This window comes from Phyllobates terribilis, unplaced genomic scaffold (genome assembly GCF_046119375.1).
Source record: "Phyllobates terribilis strain yellow unplaced genomic scaffold, ASM4611937v1 Scaffold_62__1_contigs__length_8034531, whole genome shotgun sequence".
In the NCBI taxonomy this organism is placed as follows: domain Eukaryota; kingdom Metazoa; phylum Chordata; class Amphibia; order Anura; family Dendrobatidae; genus Phyllobates; species Phyllobates terribilis.
The window spans coordinates 2796893-2816618 of record NW_027362822.1 but is presented as its reverse complement, the minus strand read 5'-3'; positions in this window follow the sequence as shown (position 1 = coordinate 2816618).

Sequence of the window (19726 nt, the reverse complement as noted above, 5' to 3'; positions counted from 1 at the left end):
GCAAAACTATTGCAGTCTTCACAACACAGCCCGGCTCTGCTACGATTATGGAAATCATGTCCAAGAGCAATAAAGAAAAAGATTCACAAATGTTTTTAAGAAATTGATACTGTGTTTTTTTGCTTGGATTATTTATTTTTTTATGTTTGCGTTATTTTGCATTATTTTGTCTTTTTGATACTTTTGTTGCATCTGTGCATTTTGACGTTTTTTCTTTTATTGCTAATCACAGCATGTTCTAAGTTTTGTGATTTTCTTATTTTTTTTTCTTTCTTTGCCTTTTCTATAAATTTTACCATTAGAAAATGCACCTAAAAAAATCATCCACATGTCTGTATGTGTCAGAGTTGGCTTGGGGTCCCATCTATTTATTTAGTAGGGTAAAGAGGGAGGAGGTGAGTAAGGACATAAGTGTGAAGAGCTGGGTCCTGATTGCTTGCAGGGGCGGACTGGCCCACCGGAGGATCGGGAAAACCCCCAGTGGGCCCCGGGTCCCGATGGCCCCGCCCCCTACCCCCTCTGGGCCCTGTACGGAGAACAGATGCCCCCCTCCCCCTCCCCGGTTCGCAGCACTGCCGATATGATTAGTGATGGGCCCTCTGCCTCCTCTGCGCAGCGACACTGCCGGCGCGTGCGCAGGAGGTCAGTCTCAGGGTGATGACGTCATCGCCCTGGGACTGCTTCCTGTGCGCGCGGTGGAGTACGGACCCGGCGTCGCCCCGGGCAGCGGCTGCAGCTCATCTCGACGCGTGAGTATGAAACGGGGGCCGGGAGAGGAGGAAGGGATAGGGGGGAGGGGTGACTGGGAGGAAGGGATAGGGGGGAGGGGTGACTGGGAGGAAGGGATAGGGGGGAGGGGTGACTGGGAGGAAGGGATAGGGGGGAGGGGTGACTGGGAGGACCCCTGGCCGGGGCTGGCAGTAAATACTACTGGACAATGGGCATGAATATCATCATGCCCATTGCCCAGCATGTCCTGCTGCCAGCCTCTGGTTACTAGTACTATGCCCAGCAGCATGTACTACCACCAGGGGCTGGCAGGACATGCCGGGTGGGCATGATAGTACTAAGGAGGCTGGCAGGACATACTAGGCATGAATCATGCCCAGCATGTCCTGCCAGCCACTGGTGGTACCATCATGCATGCCCATTGCCCAGCCACTGGTGGTACCATCATGCATGCCCATTGCCCATTTTGTTTTTTATTAAAGATGGAGTCCCTACATGTGTTTTGTGTTTTATCTTTATTAAAAAAAAAAATTTCTCTGTGTTGTGTCTTTTTTTTCTTCTGTTTACTGGAAATTCATGGTGGCCATGTCTAGTTTGGCGTGACACCATGAATTTCAGGCTTAGTACCAGCTGATAATACAAAGCTGGTACTAACCCCATCATTACCCAGCGTGCCACCCCCCACCAGGTCCGTTGGAAGAGCCGGATAAAGTGCCTGGAAATGGCGCTACGATGAATGCGCCAATTCCAGGGGTGGCTGCAGGCTGCCGTTTTCAGCATGGGGGGTCCAGAACGCTTGGGCCTTACCATGCTGAGAATCCCAGCCCCCCCGATCAAAATATGGCGGGAGCCCACGCATTTTTTTTTTAAAATAATTCTTTAAAATAATTTAAAAAACCCATTGGGCTTTCCTGACTTTTGATCAGCAGCCAAGGTAAAGCCAGGCAGCTGGAGGTGGCAGCCCGTAGCTGTCTGCTTTATCTGCGCTGAGAATCAAAAATTCTGCAGAGCGCTATGTCATTTTGTTTTATTATTTATATATTTTCACACTTCTATATGTGTGACAGTCCCAACAGCCAATCACAGACGCTGACACAGAGAATGGGCGTCTGTGATTGGCTGCTTGAGTAACCTGAAAGCAGCCCATACATAGTACCATACTAGAATGTATGGGCGGATTGTACATTACTGAAACAGCCAATCACAGACGCCCATCCTCTTTGACAGCATCTGCGATTGGCTGTTGGGTCTGTCACATATAGAAGTGTGAAAAGAAATTTTTAAAAAACGATGTAGCACTCCGCAGAATTTTTGATTCTCACCGCAGATAAAGCAGACAGCTACGTACTGCCACCCCCAGCTGCCTGGCTTTACCTTGGCTGGCGATCAAAAGACAGAGAAGCAGAATATTTGTTTTAAACTTATTTAACATTTATATTTTTTTTAAAAATGTGTGGGCTCCTGCCATATGTTCATCGCCAGCCAGATAAAACCAGGCAGCTGGGGGCTGGGATTCGCAGCATGGTAAGGCCCAAGCATTCTGGGCCCCCCACGCTGAAAATCGCAGCCCGCAGCCACCCATGAAATTGGCGCATTCATCATAGCACCATTTCCAGGTGCTTTACCCGGCTCTTCCAGCTGCCCTGGTGGTGAGTGGCACCCTGGGTAATAATAGGGTTAGTACCAGGCCAGCTTTGTATTATCAGCTGGTACTAAGCCCGAAATTCATGGTGTCACGCCAAATTAGACATAGCCACCATGAATTTCTAGTAAACAGAAGAAAGAAGACAGAAATTTTTTTTTTATTAAAAATAAAACACATTTAGGGACTCCATCTTTAATAAAGAAAAATCCTCACTCCAACGTAATCCATAGGTCTTCTGTCTTCAGCTCTGCTACATCTTTGCCATTAGACAAATATGTCTGCTGACAGATGAGCAGGCACAGAATGACACTGGAGCACTGTTACTGTGTAGTGCGGCACTATGTTGCTTTTTTGTCATTTCATGTAGTGTAGAAATCTTGGGAAAAGTGTGGATTGTGCTCTGGAAGTGATCAGTTATAGCTAACTATGTTATTTTCTGCAGAGATAAGTCCTGCATAGAAGATGTGATATCGGTCTGCGGCAGATAAAGAACTTGTGAGTATGTGTATTACCTATACATGCACACTGACACTATATACAGAGCTCCTGTGTATAATGTCACTGGTGATCACTGTATTACCTGTACACTGACACTATATACAGAGCTCCTGTGTATAATATCAGTGGTGATCACTGTATAACCTGTACACTATATACAGAGCTCCTGTGTATAATATCAATGGTGATCATTGCATTACCTGTACACTGACACTATATACAGAGCTCCTGTGTATAATATCAATGGTGATGACTGTATAACCTGTACACTATATACAGAGCTCCTGTGTATAATGTCACTGGTGATCACTGTATTACCTGTACACTGACACTATATACAGAGCTCCTGTGTATAATATCAGTGGTGATCACTGTATAACCTGTACACTATATACAGAGCTCCTGTGTATAATATCAATGGTGATCATTGCATTACCTGTACACTGACACTATATACAGAGCTCCTGTGTATAATATCAATGGTGATCACTGTATAACCTGTACACTATATACAGAGCTCCTGTGTATAATATCAATGGTGATCATTGCATTACCTGTACACTGACACTATATACAGAGCTCCTGTGTATAATATCAATGGTGATCATTGAATTACCTGTACACTGACACTATATACAGAGCTCCTGTGTATAATATCAATGGTGATCATTGCATTTCCTGTACACTGACACTATATACAGAGCTTCTGTGCATAATGTCACTGGTGATGACTGTATAACCTGTACACTATATACAGAGCTCCTGTGTATGTCACTGGTGATCACTGTATTAACTGTACACTGACCCAATATACAGAGCTTTTCTACATTTTTATTATTTTAGTATTATTTGTCACTATGTGGTGGCATTATGTTCTTTGGTCATGACATGACGATATTTGTCCCTTGTATGTGGTATTATTCGGTCACTATGTGGTGGTAATATGTGGTCTCATGGTGTGTCAGTATTTATACCTTGTATCTGGTAGCATTTGATCACTATGTGGTGGTATTATGTGCTTTGGTCATGGTGTGGCGGTATTTGTGCCTTGTATGTGGCATTATTTGGGCACTATGTGGTGGTAATATGTGATCTGGTCACGGTGTGGTGGTATTTCTGCCTTCTATCTGGTAATATTGGTCTTGGTAGAGTGGATTTTGGTTGGTCATTTGTTTTATCTGATATCAATAAGGGGAAACCTCTTTATTTCCAATAGATATTAAATACTTGGATGTTTAACCCCTCCCTGTCCTGTAACTATTACACAGCAGCAGAGATGCAGTTACAGAGGTTCACCAGAGAAAGCAAGTTGGCATTTGGTGAGATTTTCACCTCTGTATTTATAAGACAAAACCAGGAGTGGGTGAGAAATGCATAAAACATGACCTCGGATTGCTCCACTCCTGGTTTTGTCTTATAAATACAGAGGTAAAAATCTCACCAAATACTCAAAGTGCCACAATCTTCTGACAGTGCGGATTCCACCAATAAATAAGTGATCACCTTCCCAACCTGTGCATCGCTGAGAACTTGTTTTCACCCATAAAAACCCTTTAATGCAAACTACAGTAATTGTACATCGCAGTTCTGGTGAGCGCACAGTGATGGGCAGGAGCCGCCAATATAATGGGTATAACGGCTAACAGGTATTTGCAACGTTATAACATTTCCAAGAGGAAGTGCAGAAAGTAGAGTCCTTACATTTCCAGGAGGGATTACAGTGGATGTGCATAAAGTAAAATTCTTACATTTCCAGGAGGGATTACAGAGGATGTGCATAAAGTAAAATTCTTTCATTTCCAGGAGGGATTACAGAGGAAGTGCATAAAGTAAAGTTCTTACATTTCCAAGAGGAATTATACAGGAAATGCACAAAGTAGAGTTCTTACATTTCCAGGAGGGATTACAGAGGAAGTGCAGAAATTAGAGTCCTTATTTTTCCAGGAGGATATACAGAGGAAGTGCATAAAGTAGAGTTCTTACATTTTTAGGAGGGATTACAGGGGATGTGCACAAAGTAGAGTCCTTACATTTCCAGGAGGATTTACAGAGGAAGTGCAGAAAGTAGAGTCCTTACATTTCCAGGGGGAATTAAAGAGGAAGTGCAGAAAGTAGAGTCCTTACATTTCCAGGAGGGATTACAGAGAAAGTGCACAAAGTAGAGTTCTTACATTTCCAGGAGGGATTACAGAGGAAGTGCACAAAGTAGAGTTCTTACATTTTTAGGAGGGATTACAGGGGATGTGCACAAAGTAGAGTCCTTACATTTCCAGGAGGAATTAAAGAGGAAGTGCAGAAAGTAGAGTCCTTACATTTCCAGGGGGAATTAAAGAGAAAGTGCAGAAATTAGAGTCCTTACATTTCCAGGAGGATTTACAGAGGAAGTGCAGAAAGTAGAGTCCTTACATTTCCAGGGGGAATTAAAGAGGAAGTGCAGAAAGTAGAGTCCTTACATTTCCAGGAGGGATTACAGAGAAAGTGCACAAAGTAGAGTTCTTACATTTCCAGGAGGGATTACAGAGGAAGTGCACAAAGTAGAGTTCTTACATTTCCAGGAGGGATTACAGGGGATGTGCACAAAGCAGAGTCCTTACAGTTCCAGGAGGATTTACAGAGAAAGTGCATAAAGTTAAGTTCTTACATTTCCAGGGGGAATTAAAGAGGAAGTGCAGAAAGTAGAGTCCTTGCATTTCCAGGAGGGATTACAGAGGAAGTGCAGAAAGTAGAGTTCTTACATTTCCAGGAGGATTTACAGAGGAAGTGCAAAAAGTAAAGTTCTTACATTTCCAGGAGGGATTACAGAGGAAGTGCATAAAGTAGAGTTCTTACATTTCCAGGAGGGATTACAGAGGAAGTGCATAAAGGAAAGTTCTTACATTTCCAGGAGGGATTACAGAGGAAGTGCATAAAGTAGAGTTCTTACATTTCCAGGAGGGATTACAGAGGAAGTGCACAAAGTAGAGTCCTTACATTTCCAGGGGGAATTAAAGAGGGAGTGCAGAAAGTAGAGTTCTTACATTTCCAGGAGGGATTACAAGGGATGTGCATAAAGTAAAGTTCTTACATTTTCAGGAGGGATTACAGAGGAAGTGCACAAAGTAGAGTCCTTACATTTCCAGGAGGATTTACAGAGGAAGTGCCTAAAGTAATATTCTTACATTTCCAGGAGGGATTACAGAGGATGTGCATAAAGTAAAATTTTTACATTTCCAGGAGGGATTACAGAGGAAGTGCATAAAGTAAAGTTCTTACATTTCCAGGAGGGATTACAGAGGAAGTGCAGAAAGTAGAGTCCTTACATTTCCAGGAGGGATTACAGAGGAAGTGCATAAAGTAAAGTTCTTACATTTCCAAGGGAAATTAAAGAGGAAGTGCAGAAAGTAGAGTCCTTACATTTCCAGGAGGGATGACAGAGGAAGTGCACAAAGTAGAGTCCTTACATTTCCAGGGGGAATTAAAGAGGAAGTGCAGAAAGTAGAGTTCTTACATTTCCAGGAGGATTTACAGAGGAAGTGCACAAAGTAGAGTCCTTACATTTCCAGGGGGAATTAAAGAGGAAGTGCAGAAAGTAGAGTTCTTATATTTCCAGGAGGGATTACAGGGGATGTGCATAAAGTAAAGTTCTTACATTTTCAGGAGGGATTACAGAGGAAGTGCACAAAGTAGAGTCCTTACATTTCCAGGAGGATTTACAGAGGAAGTGCCTAAAGTAAAATTCTTACATTTCCAGGAGGGATTACAGAGGATGTGCATAAAGTAAAATTCTTACATTTCCAGGAGGGATTACAGAGGAAGTGCATAAAGTAAAGTTCTTACATTTCCAGGAGGAATTATACAGGAAATGCACAAAGTAGAGTTCTTACATTTCCAGGAGGGATTACAGGGGAAGTGCACAAAGTAGAGTTCTTACATTTCCAGGAGGGATTACAGGGGATGTGCACAAAGCAGAGTCCTTACAGTTCCAGGAGGATTTACAGAGAAAGTGCATAAAGTTAAGTTCTTACATTTCCAGGGGGAATTAAAGAGGAAGTGCAGAAAGTAGAGTCCTTGCATTTCCAGGAGGGATTACAGAGGAAGTGCAGAAAGTAGAGTTCTTACATTTCCAGGAGGATTTACAGAGGAAGTGCAAAAAGTAAAGTTCTTACATTTCCAGGAGGGATTACAGAGGAAGTGCATAAAGTAGAGTTCTTACATTTCCAGGAGGGATTACAGAGGAAGTGCATAAAGGAAAGTTCTTACATTTCCAGGAGGGATTACAGAGGAAGTGCATAAAGTAGAGTTCTTACATTTCCAGGAGGGATTACAGAGGAAGTGCACAAAGTAGAGTCCTTACATTTCCAGGGGGAATTAAAGAGGGAGTGCAGAAAGTAGAGTTCTTACATTTCCAGGAGGGATTACAAGGGATGTGCATAAAGTAAAGTTCTTACATTTTCAGGAGGGATTACAGAGGAAGTGCACAAAGTAGAGTCCTTACATTTCCAGGAGGATTTACAGAGGAAGTGCCTAAAGTAATATTCTTACATTTCCAGGAGGGATTACAGAGGATGTGCATAAAGTAAAATTTTTACATTTCCAGGAGGGATTACAGAGGAAGTGCATAAAGTAAAGTTCTTACATTTCCAGGAGGGATTACAGAGGAAGTGCAGAAAGTAGAGTCCTTACATTTCCAGGAGGGATTACAGAGGAAGTGCATAAAGTAAAGTTCTTACATTTCCAAGGGAAATTAAAGAGGAAGTGCAGAAAGTAGAGTCCTTACATTTCCAGGAGGGATGACAGAGGAAGTGCACAAAGTAGAGTCCTTACATTTCCAGGGGGAATTAAAGAGGAAGTGCAGAAAGTAGAGTTCTTACATTTCCAGGAGGATTTACAGAGGAAGTGCACAAAGTAGAGTCCTTACATTTCCAGGGGGAATTAAAGAGGAAGTGCAGAAAGTAGAGTTCTTATATTTCCAGGAGGGATTACAGGGGATGTGCATAAAGTAAAGTTCTTACATTTTCAGGAGGGATTACAGAGGAAGTGCACAAAGTAGAGTCCTTACATTTCCAGGAGGATTTACAGAGGAAGTGCCTAAAGTAAAATTCTTACATTTCCAGGAGGGATTACAGAGGATGTGCATAAAGTAAAATTCTTACATTTCCAGGAGGGATTACAGAGGAAGTGCATAAAGTAAAGTTCTTACATTTCCAGGAGGAATTATACAGGAAATGCACAAAGTAGAGTTCTTACATTTCCAGGAGGGATTACAGGGGAAGTGCAGAAAGTAGAGTCCTTACATTTCCAGGAGGGATTACAGAGAAAGTGCACAAAGTAGAGTTCTTACATTTCCAGGAATATTTACAGAGGAAGTGCAAAAAGTAAAGTTCTTACATTTCCAGGAGTATTTACAGAGGAAGTGCAGAAAGTAGAGTTCTTACATTTCCAGGAGGATTTACAGAGGAAGTGCATAAAGTAAAATTCTTACATTTACAGGAGCAATTACAGAGGAAGTGCAGAAAGTAGAGTCCTTACATTTCCAGGAGGGATTACAGAGGAAGTGCACAAAGTAGAGTTCTTACATTTCCAGGAGGGATTACAGGGGATGTGCACAAAGTAGAGTCCTTACAATTCCAGGAGGATTTACAGAGGAAGTGCATAAAGTAAAATTCTTATATTTCCAGGAGCTATGACAGAGGAAGTGCATAAAGTAGAGTCCTTACATTTCCAGGAGGGATTACAGAGGAAGTGCAGAAAGTAGAGTCCTTACATTTCCAGGAGGGATTACAGAGGAAGTGCATAAAGTAAAGTTCTTACATTTCCAAGGGGAATTAAAGAGGAAGTGCAGAAAGTAGAGTCCTTACATTTCCAGGAGGGATGACAGAGGAAGTGCACAAAGTAGAGTCCTTACATTTCCAGGGGGAATTAAAGAGGAAGTGCAGAAAGTAGAGTTCTTACATTTCCAGGAGGATTTACAGAGGAAGTGCACAAAGTAGAGTCCTTACATTTCCAGGGGGAATTAAAGAGGAAGTGCAGAAAGTAGAGTTCTTACATTTCCAGGAGGGATTACAGGGGAAGTGCCTAAAGTAAAATTCTTACATTTCCAGGAGGGATTACAGAGGATGTGCATAAAGTAAAATTCTTACATTTCCAGGAGGGATTACAGAGGAAGTGCATAAAGTAAAGTTCTTACATTTTCAGGAGGGATTACAGAGGAAGTGCACAAAGTAGAGTCCTTACATTTCCAGTAGGATTTACAGAGGAAGTGCCTAAAGTAAAATTCTTACATTTCCAGGAGGGATTACAGAGGATGTGCATAAAGTAAAATTCTTACATTTCCAGGAGGGATTACAGAGGAAGTGCATAAAGTAAAGTTCTTACATTTCCAGGAGGAATTATACAGGAAATGCACAAAGTAGAGTTCTTACATTTCCAGGAGGGATTACAGGGGAAGTGCAGAAAGTAGAGTCCTTACATTTCCAGGAGGGATTGCAGAGAAAGTGCACAAAGTAGAGTTCTTACATTTCCAGGAATATTTACAGAGGAAGTGCAAAAAGTAAAGTTCTTACATTTCCAGGAGTATTTACAGAGGAAGTGCAGAAAGTAGAGTTCTTACATTTTCAGGAGGGATTACAGGGGATGTGCACAAAGTAGAGTCCTTACAATTCCAGGAGGATTTACAGAGGAAGTGCATAAAGTAAAATTCTTATATTTCCAGGAGGGATGACAGAGGAAGTGCATAAAGTAGAGTTCTTACATTTCCAGGAGGATTTACAGAGGAAGTGCATAAAGTAGAGTTCTTACATTTCCAGTAGGGATTACAGAGGAAGTGCATAAAGGAAAGTTCTTACATTTCCAGGAGGGATTACAGAGGAAGTGCAGAAAGTAGAGTCCTTACATTTCCAGGAGGGATTACAGACGAAGTGCAAAAAGTAAAGTTCTTACATTTCCAGGAGGAATTACAGAGGAAGTGCAGAAAGTAAAGTTCTTACATTTCCAGGAGGGATTACAGAGGAAGTGCAGAAAGTAGAGTCCTTACATTTCCAGGGGGAATTACAGAGGAAGTGCATAAAGTAAAATTCTTACATTTCCAGGAGGAATTACAGAGGAAGTGCAGAAAGTAGAGTCCTTACATTTCCAGGAGGGATTACAGAGGAAGTGCAGAAAGTAAAGTTCTTACATTTCCAGGAATATTTACAGAGGAAGTGCAAAAAGTAAAGTTCTTACATTTCCAGGAGGATTTACAGAGGAAGTGCATAAAGTAAAATTCTTACATTTCCAGGAGGAATTACAGAGGAAGTGCAGAAAGTAGAGTCCTTACATTTCCAGGAGGGATTACAGAGGAAGTGCACAAAGTAGAGTTCTTACATTTCCAGGAGGGATTACAGGGGATGTGCACAAAGTAGAGTCCTTACAATTCCAGGAGGATTTACAGAGGAAGTGCATAAAGTAAAATTCTTACATTTCCAGGAGGAATTACGGAGGAAGTGCATAAAGGAAAGTTCTTACATTTCCAGGAGGGATTACAGAGGAAGTGCATAAAGTAGAGTCCTTACATTTCCAGGAGGGATTACAGAGGAAGTGCAGAAAGTAGAGTCCTTACATTTCCAGGAGGGATTAAAGAGGAAGTGCATAAAGTAAAATTCATATATTTCCAGGAGGGATGACAGAGGAAGTGCATAAAGTAGAGTTCTTACATTTCCAGGAGGATTTACAGAGGAAGTGCAAAAAGTAAAGTTCTTACATTTCAAGGAGGGATTACAGAGGAAGTGCATAAAGTAGAGTTCTTACATTTCCAGGAGGGATTACAGAGGAAGTGCATAAAGAAAAGTTTTTACATTTCCAGGAGGGATTACAGAGGAAGTGCATAAAGTAGAGTCCTTACATTTCCAGGAGGGATTACAGCGGAAGTGCATAAAGTAAAGTTCTTACATTTCCAAGGGGAATTAAAGAGGAAGTGCAGAAAGTAGAGTCCTTACATTTCCAGGAGGGATGACAGAGGAAGTGCACAAAGTAGAGTCCTTACATTTCCAGGGGGAATTAAAGAGGAAGTGCAGAAAGTAGAGTTCTTACATTTCCAGGAGGATTTACAGAGGAAGTGCACAAAGTAGAGTCCTTACATTTCCAGGGGGAATTAAAGAGGAAGTGCAGAAAGTAGAGTTCTTACATTTCCAGGAGGGATTACAGGGGATGTGCATAAAGTAAAGTTCTTACATTTTCAGGAGGGATTACAGAGGTAGTGCATAAAGTAAAGTTCTTACATTTCCAGGAGGAATTATACAGGAAATGCACAAAGTAGATTTCTTACATTTCCAGGAGGAATTACAGGGGAAGTGCAGAAAGTAGAGTCCTTACATTTCCAGGAGGGATTACAGAGAAAGTGCACAAAGTAGAGTTCTTACATTTCCAGGAATATTTACAGAGGAAGTGCAAAAAGTAAAGTTCTTACATTTCCAGGAGTATTTACAGAGGAAGTGCATAAAGTAAAGTGTGTACATTTCCAGGGGAAATTAAAGAGGAAGTGCAGAAAGTAGAGTCCCTACATTTCCAGGAGGGATGACAGAGGAAGTGCAGAAAGTAGAGTCCTTACATTTCCAGGAGGGATTACAGAGGAAGTGCACAAAGTAGAGTTCTTACATTTCCAGGAGGGATTACAGGGGATGTGCACAAAGTAGAGTCCTTACAATTCCAGGAGAATTTACAGAGGAAGTGCATAAAGTAAAATTCTTATATTTCCAGGAGTGATGACAGAGGAGGTGCATAAAGTAGAGTTCTTACATTTCCAGGAGGATTTACAGAGGAAGTGCATATTGTAGAGTTCTTACATTTCCAGGAGGGATTACAGAGGAAGTGCATAAAGGAAAGTTCTTACATTTCCAGGAGGGATTACAGAAGAAGTGCAGAAAGTAGAGTCCTTACATTTCCAGGAGGGATTAAAGAGGAAGTGCAAAAAGTAAAGTTCTTACATTTCTAGGAGGAATTAAAGAGGAAATGCAGAAAGTAAAGTCCTTGCATTTCCAGGGGGAATTAAAGAGGAAGTGCAGAAAGTAGAGTCCTTACATTTCCAGGAGGAATTACAGAGAAAGTGCACAAAGTAAAGTTCTTACATTTCCAGGAGTATTTACAGAGGAAGTGCATAAAGTAAAGTGTGTACATTTCCAGGGGAAATTAAAGAGGAAGTGCAGAAAGTAGAGTCCTTACATTTCCAGGAGGGATGACAGAGGAAGTGCAGAAAGTAGAGTCCTTACATTTCCAGGAGGGATGACAGAGGAAGTGCAGAAAGTAGAGTCCTTACATTTCCAGGAGGGATTACAGGGGATGTGCACAAAGTAGAGTCCTTACAATTCCAGGAGAATTTACAGAGGAAGTGGATAAAGTAAAATTCTTATATTTCCAGGAGTGATGACAGAGGAGGTGCATAAAGTAGAGTTCTTACATTTCCAGGAGGATTTACAGAGGAAGTGCATAAAGTAGAGTTCTTACATTTCCAGGAGGGATTACAGAGGAAGTGCATAAAGGAAAGTTCTTACATTTCCAGGAGGGATTACAGAAGAAGTGCAGAAAGTAGAGTCCTTACATTTCCAGGAGGGATTAAAGAGGAAGTGCAAAAAGTAAAGTTCTTACATTTCTAGGAGGAATTAAAGAGGAAATGCAGAAAGTAAAGTCCTTACATTTCCAGGGGGAATTAAAGAGGAAGTGCAGAAAGTAGAGTCCTTACATTTCCAGGAGGAATTACAGAGAAAGTGCATAAAGTAGAGTTCTTACATTTCCAGGAGGATTTACAGAGGAAGTGCATAAAGTAAAGTTCTAACATTTCCAGGAGTATTTACAGAGGAAGTGCATAAAGTAAAGTGTTTACATTTCCAGGGGAAATTAAAGAGGAAGTGCAGAAAGTAGAGTCCTTAAATTTCCAGGAGGGATTGCAGAGGAAATGCATAAAGTAAAAATCTTACATTTCCAGGAGGATTTACAGAGGAAGTGCAAAAAGTAAAGTTCTTACATTTCCAGGAGTAATTAAAGATTAAGTGCACAATGTAGAGTTCTTACATTTCCAGAAGGATTTACAGAGGAAGTGCATAAAGTAAAATTCTTACATTTCCAGGAGGGATTACAGAGGAAGTGCATAAAGTAAAATTCTTACATTTCCAGGAGGGATTACAGAGGAAGTGCATATAGTAAAGTTCTTACATTTCCAGGAGTATTTACAGAGGAAGTGCACAAAGTAGAGTCCTTACATTTCCAGGAGGATTTACAGAGGAAGTGCACAAAGTAAAATTCTTATATTTCCAGGAGGGATGACAGAGGAAGTGCATAAAGTAGAGTTCTTACATTTCCAGGAGGGATGACAGAGGAAGTGCATAAAGTAAAATTCATATATTTCCAGGAGGGATGACAGAGGAAGTGCATAAAGTAGAGTTCTTACATTTCCAGGAGGATTTACAGAGGAAGTGCAAAAAGTAAAGTTCTTACATTTCCAGGAGGGATTACAGAGGAAGTGCATAAAGTAGAGTTCTTACATTTCCAGGAGGGATTACAGAGGAAGTGCATAAAGAAAAGTTCTTACATTTCCAGGAGGGATTACAGAGGAAGTGCATAAAGTAGAGTCCTTACATTTCCAGGAGGGATTACTGAGGAAGTGCAGAAAGTAGAGTCCTTACATTTCCAGGAGGGATTACAGAGGAAGTGCATAAAGTAAAATTCATATATTTCCAGGAGGGATGACAGAGGAAGTGCATAAAGTAGAGTTCTTACATTTCCAGGAGGATTTACAGAGGAAGTGCAAAAAGTAAAGTTCTTACATTTCCAGGAGGGATTACAGAGGAAGTGCATAAAGTAGAGTTCTTACATTTCCAGGAGGGATTACAGAGGAAGTGCATAAAGAAAAGTTCTTACATTTCCAGGAGGGATTACAGAGGAAGTGCATAAAGTAGAGTCCTTACATTTCCAGGAGGGATTACTGAGGAAGTGCAGAAAGTAGAGTCCTTACATTTCCAGGAGGGATTACAGCGCAAGTGCATAAAGTAAAGTTCTTACATTTCCAAGGGGAATTAAAGAGGAAGTGCAGAAAGTAGAGTCCTTACATTTCCAGGAGGGATGACAGAGGAAGTGCACAAAGTAGAGTCCTTACATTTCCAGGGGGAATTAAAGAGGAAGTGCAGAAAGTAGAGTTCTTACATTTCCAGGAGGATTTACAGAGGAAGTGCACAAAGTAGAGTCCTTACATTTCCAGGGGGAATTAAAGAGGAAGTGCAGAAAGTAGAGTTCTTACATTTCCAGGAGGGATTACAGGGGATGTGCATAAAGTAAAGTTCTTACATTTTCAGGAGGGATTACAGAGGTAGTGCACAAAGTAGAGTCCTTACATTTCCAGGAGGATTTACAGAGGAAGTGCCTAAAGTAAAATTCTTACATTTCCAGGAGGGATTACAGAGGATGTGCATAAAGTAAAATTCTTACATTTCCAGGAGGGATTACAGAGGAAGTGCATAAAGTAAAGTTCTTACATTTCCAGGAGGAATTATACAGGAAATGCACAAAGTAGAGTTCTTACATTTCCAGGAGGAATTACAGGGGAAGTGCAGAAAGTAGAGTCCTTACATTTCCAGGAGGGATTACAGAGAAAGTGCACAAAGTAGAGTTCTTACATTTCCAGGAATATTTACAAAGGAAGTGCAAAAAGTAAAGTTCTTACATTTCCAGGAGTATTTACAGAGGAAGTGCATAAAGTAAAGTGTGTACATTTCCAGGGGAAATTAAAGAGGAAGTGCAGAAAGTAGAGTCCTTACATTTCCAGGAGGGATGACAGAGGAAGTGCAGAAAGTAGAGTCCTTACATTTCCAGGAGGGATTACAGAGGAAGTGAACAAAGTAGAGTTCTTACATTTCCAGGAGGGATTACAGGGGATGTGCACAAAGTAGAGTCCTTACAATTCCAGGAGGATTTACAGAGGAAGTGCATAAAGTAAAATTCTTATATTTCCAGGAGGGATGACAGAGGAAGTACATAAAGTAGAGTTCTTACATTTCCAGGAGGATTTACAGAGGAAGTGCATAAAGTAGAGTTCTTACATTTCCAGGAGGGATTACAGAGGAAGTGCATAAAGGAAAGTTCTTACATTTCCAGGAGGGATTACAGAGGAAGTGCAGAAAGTAGAGTCCTTACTAGAGATGAGCGGTGTTCGACTAGAACTGTTCGCCAATCTCAAATTCGAGCTGTTTTGGGCGGTGTTCGAGTTGTTCGACGAACCCGAACGATTTGCAAAAAATTCGGCTGTTCGAGGTTATGTTCGATAACTGTTCGTGCACCAAAAGCGTGTCCTGCATGTCTGGCGCTATTTAGAGCACCAATCATGCAGGGATTGTCTGCCACTCACTGTAATGCCACAGCCATGGTGGTTGTGGCATTACAGTGATTGCCCAAATCGATGGGAACAGTGCCAACAGTGAAACATGAAAAGCCGGCAATTCAGCAGCGGCATACACCGGTACCCGACAATTTAGAACCGAAAGAATAGAGCTTCACACATAGATTAGATAGATAGAAACATGTCAGTCACATATATATGAAGTACAGTGACAGTGTTGCTTACTGTACTTGTCATTTAGCGTAAAGGATTTATCAAAAAAAATAATAGTGTTTTCATGCACCGTCTCTTTAAAAAAGCCGGCCGGCAATTCAGCAGCGGTACCCGACAATTTAGAACCGAAAGAATAGAGCTTCACACATAGATTAGATAGATATAAACATGTCAGCCACATGTATACGAAGTACAGTGAAAGTGCTGCTTACTGTACTTGTCATTTAGCGTAAAGGATTTATCAAAAAAAATAATAGTGTTTTCATGCACCGTCTCTTTAAAAAAGCCGGCCGGCAATTCAGCAGCGGTACCCGACAATTTATAACAGAAAGAATAGAGCATCACACATAGATTAGATAGATAGAAACATGTCAGTCACATATATATGAAGTACAGTGACAGTGTTGGTTACTGTACTTGTCATTTAGTGTTAAAATAAAGGATTTATTTAAAAAAAAATTGACTTGGGATCCCCCATAATTTTAGTCTCTAGCGGAGGTTAAGCAGACGGCTGGGGCAGATGTTTGAAGCCTGGGAAGGGGTAATACCCACGGAGCTTCCCAGGCTACTAATATCAGCCCCCAGCTGAATGCCTAGCCTTTACTAGCTATTAAAATGGGGGACCCCCCAAAAAATTGACGTGGGGTCCCCCCTATTTTAATAGCTAGCAAAGGCTAGGCAGACAGCTGGGGGCTGATATTAATAGCCCAGGAAGGGTGCCATGAATATTGGCCCCCTCCCAGGCTAGAAACACCAGCCGTCAGCCGCCCCAGAAATGGCGCATCCATAGGATGCGCCAATTCTGGCACTTAGCCTCGCTCTTCCCACTGCCCTGTAGCGGTGGCAGTGGGGTAATAGGGCTGGGGTTGATGTCAGCTTATAATGCCAGCTGACATCAAGCCCAGGTTAGTAATGGAGAGGCGTCTATAAGACACCCCCATTACTAACCCCATAGTCAAAGCTACAAAAAAACACAAACACCCAGAATAAAGTCCTTTAATTGAAATAAAGACACAATTCTTTATTGTTCTAAATTAAACCATACTTACCATCACGCCCATTCCAGCTGAAGCCAACGATCTCCTGCAATAAAAGAAAAATAATAAAGCAACATCATCCTTACCTTTCCATGGTTCCCACGACAGCTTCAGCTCTGTTACATCGAGATGACAGGCTGGACCGCAGCAGAACGCTGCCATCCAGCCTGTCATCCCGCAGACACTGAGAAGAGCAGGCTTGCTTGCGCTCCACAGTGTCTCTCTGTGACGGCATAAAGATGAGCCGAGGTCATGTCCAATGAACTCGGCTCACCTCATGCACGTCACTTACAGCGTGGGAGAATTCTCACGCTGAAGCGCTGAGTGCAGGAGAATTTTCCCACGCTGTCAGTGACGTACATGAGGTGAGCCGAGTTCATTGTACATGACCTCGGCTCAGCTGGATGCCCTCACAGAGAGACACTGTGGAGCGCAAGCAAGCCTGCGCTTCTCGGTGTCTGCGGGATGACAGGCTGGATGGCAGCGTTCTGCTGCGGTCCAGCCTGTCATCTCGATGTAGCAGAGCTGAAGCTGTCGTGGGAGCCATGGAAAGGTAAGGATTATGTTGGTTTATTATTTTTCTTTTATTGCAGGAGATCGTTGGCTTCAGCTGGAATGGGCGTGATGGTAAGTAGAGTTTAATTTAGAACAATAAAGAATTGTGTGTTTATTTCAATTAAAGGACTTTTTTCTGGGTGTTGTGTTTTTTTTAAATACTTTACTAGAAATTCATGGCGGTCATGTCTAATACTGGCGTGACCCCATGAATTTTGGGCTTGGGGCCAGCTGATAATACCAAGCTGGCCCTAACCCCTTTATTACCCAGTGAGCCACCGCACCAGGGCCCTGGATGAGTTGGGTACAGCGCCAGAAGATGGCGCTTCTATGAATGCGCCATTTTCCGGGGTGGCTGCGGACTGCAATTTGCAGCGGGGGGGGCCCAGAAAGCTTGGGCCTCCCTGCGCTGCAGATTCCAGCCCCCAGCTGCCTAGTTGTACCTGGCTGGACACAAAAATAGGGCGAAGCCCCACGTATTTTTTTTTTAATTATTTCATGAAATTCATGAAATAATTAAGAAAAAAAGGCCTTCCCTATATTGTTGTGTCCGGCCAGGTACAAATAGTCAGCTGGTGGTTGGGGGCAGCCCGTTCCTGCCTGCTGTACCTGGCTGGACAGAAATATAGTGCGAAGCCCCACTTAAATTTTTTTTAATTATTTCATGAAATTCATGAAATAATTTAAAAAAAATTGACGTGGGGCTTCGCACTATATTTGTGTCCAGCCAGGTACAGCAGGCAGGAACGGGCTGCCCCCAACCACCAGCTGCCTATTTGTACCTGGCCGGACACAGCAATATAGGGAAGCCCTTTTTTTCTTAATTATTTCATGAAATAATTTAAAGAAAATTGACGTGGGGCTTCGCCCTGTTTTTGTGTCCAGCCAGATACAACTAGGCAGCTGGGGGCTGGAATCCGCAGCGCAGGGAGGCCCAAGCTTTCTGGGCCCCACCCGCTGCAAATTGCAGTCCGCAGCCGCCCCGGAAAATGGCGCGTTCATAGAAGCGCCATCTTCTGGCGCTGTACCCAACTCATCCAGGGCCCTGATGCGGTGGCTCACTGGGTAATAAAGGGGTTAAGGCCAGCTTGGCATTATCAGCTGGCCCTAAGCCCAAAATTCATGGGGTCACGCCAATATTAGACATGACCACCATGAATTTCTAGTAAAGTATTTAAAAAAACACAACACCCAGAAAAAAGTCCTTTAATTGAAATAAACACACAATTCTTTATTGTTCTAAATTAAACCATACCTACCATCACGCCCATTCCAGCTGAAGCCAACGATCTCCTGCAATAAAAGAAAAATAATAAAGCAACATCATCCTTACCTTTCCATGGTTCCCATGACAGCTTCAGCTCTGCTACATCGAGATGACAGGCTGGACCGCAGCAGAACGCCGCCATCCATCCTGTCATCCCGCAGACACTGTGATGCCGTCACAGCCAGACACTGAGGAGTGGAAGTATGCCTGCGCTTCTCAGTGTCTGCGGGATGGCAGGCTGGATGGCAGCGTTCTGCTGCGGTCCAGCCTGTCATCTCGATGTAGCAGAGCTGGAGCCGTCGTGGGAGCCATGGAAAGGTAAGGATGAGGTTGTTTTATTATTTTTCTTTTATTTCAGGAGATCGTTGGCTTCAGCTGGAATGGGCGTGATGGTAAGTATGGTTTAATTTAGAACAATAAAGAATTGTGTGTTTATTTCAATTAAAGGACTTTTTTCTGGGTGTTTGTGTTTTTTTTAAATACTTTACTAGAAATTCATGGTGGTCATGTCTAATATTGGCGTGACCCCATGAATTTCGGGCTTAGGGCCAGCTGATAATGCCAAGCTGGCCTTAACCCCCTTATTACCCAGTGAGCCACCGCACCAGGGCCCTGGATGAGTTGGGTACAGCGCCAGAAGATGGCGCTTCTATGAACGCGCCATTTTCTGGGGCGGCTGCGGACTGCAATTTGCAGCGGGTGGGGCCCAGAAAGCTTGGGCCTCCCTGCGCTGCAGATTCCAGCCCCCAGCTGCCTAGTTGTACCTGGCTGGACACAAAAATAGGGCGAAGCTCCACGTTTTTTTTTTTTAAATTCATGAAATTCATGGAATAATTAAGAAAAAAAGGGCTTCCCTATATTGTTGTGTCCGGCTAGGTACAAATAGGCAGCTGGTGGTTGGGCGCAGCCCGTTCCTGCCTGCTGTACCTGACTGGACACAAATATAGGGCGAAGCCCCACATCAATTTTTTTTAATTATTTCATGAATTTCCTGAAATGATTTAAAAAAAATTGACGTGGGGCTTCGCACTATATTTGGGTCCAGCCAGGTACAGCAGGCAGGAACGGGCTGCCCCCAACCACCAGCTGCCTATTTGTACCTGGTTGGACACAACAATATAGGGAAGCCCTTTTTTTCTTAATTATTCCATGAATTTCATGAAATAATTAAAAAAAAAAATGCGTGGGGCTTCGCCCTATTTTTGTGCCCAGCCAGATACAACTAGGCAGCTGGGGGCTGGAATCCGCAGCGCAGGGAGGCCCAAGCTTTCTGGGCCCCCCCCACTGCAAATTGCAGTCCGCAGCCGCCCCAGAAAATGGCGCGTTCATAGAAGCGCCATCTTCTGGCGCTGTACCCAACTCATCCAGGGCCCTGGTGCGGTGGCTCACTGGGTAATAAAGGGGTTAAGGCCAGCTTGGCATTATCAGCTGGCCCTAAGCCCGAA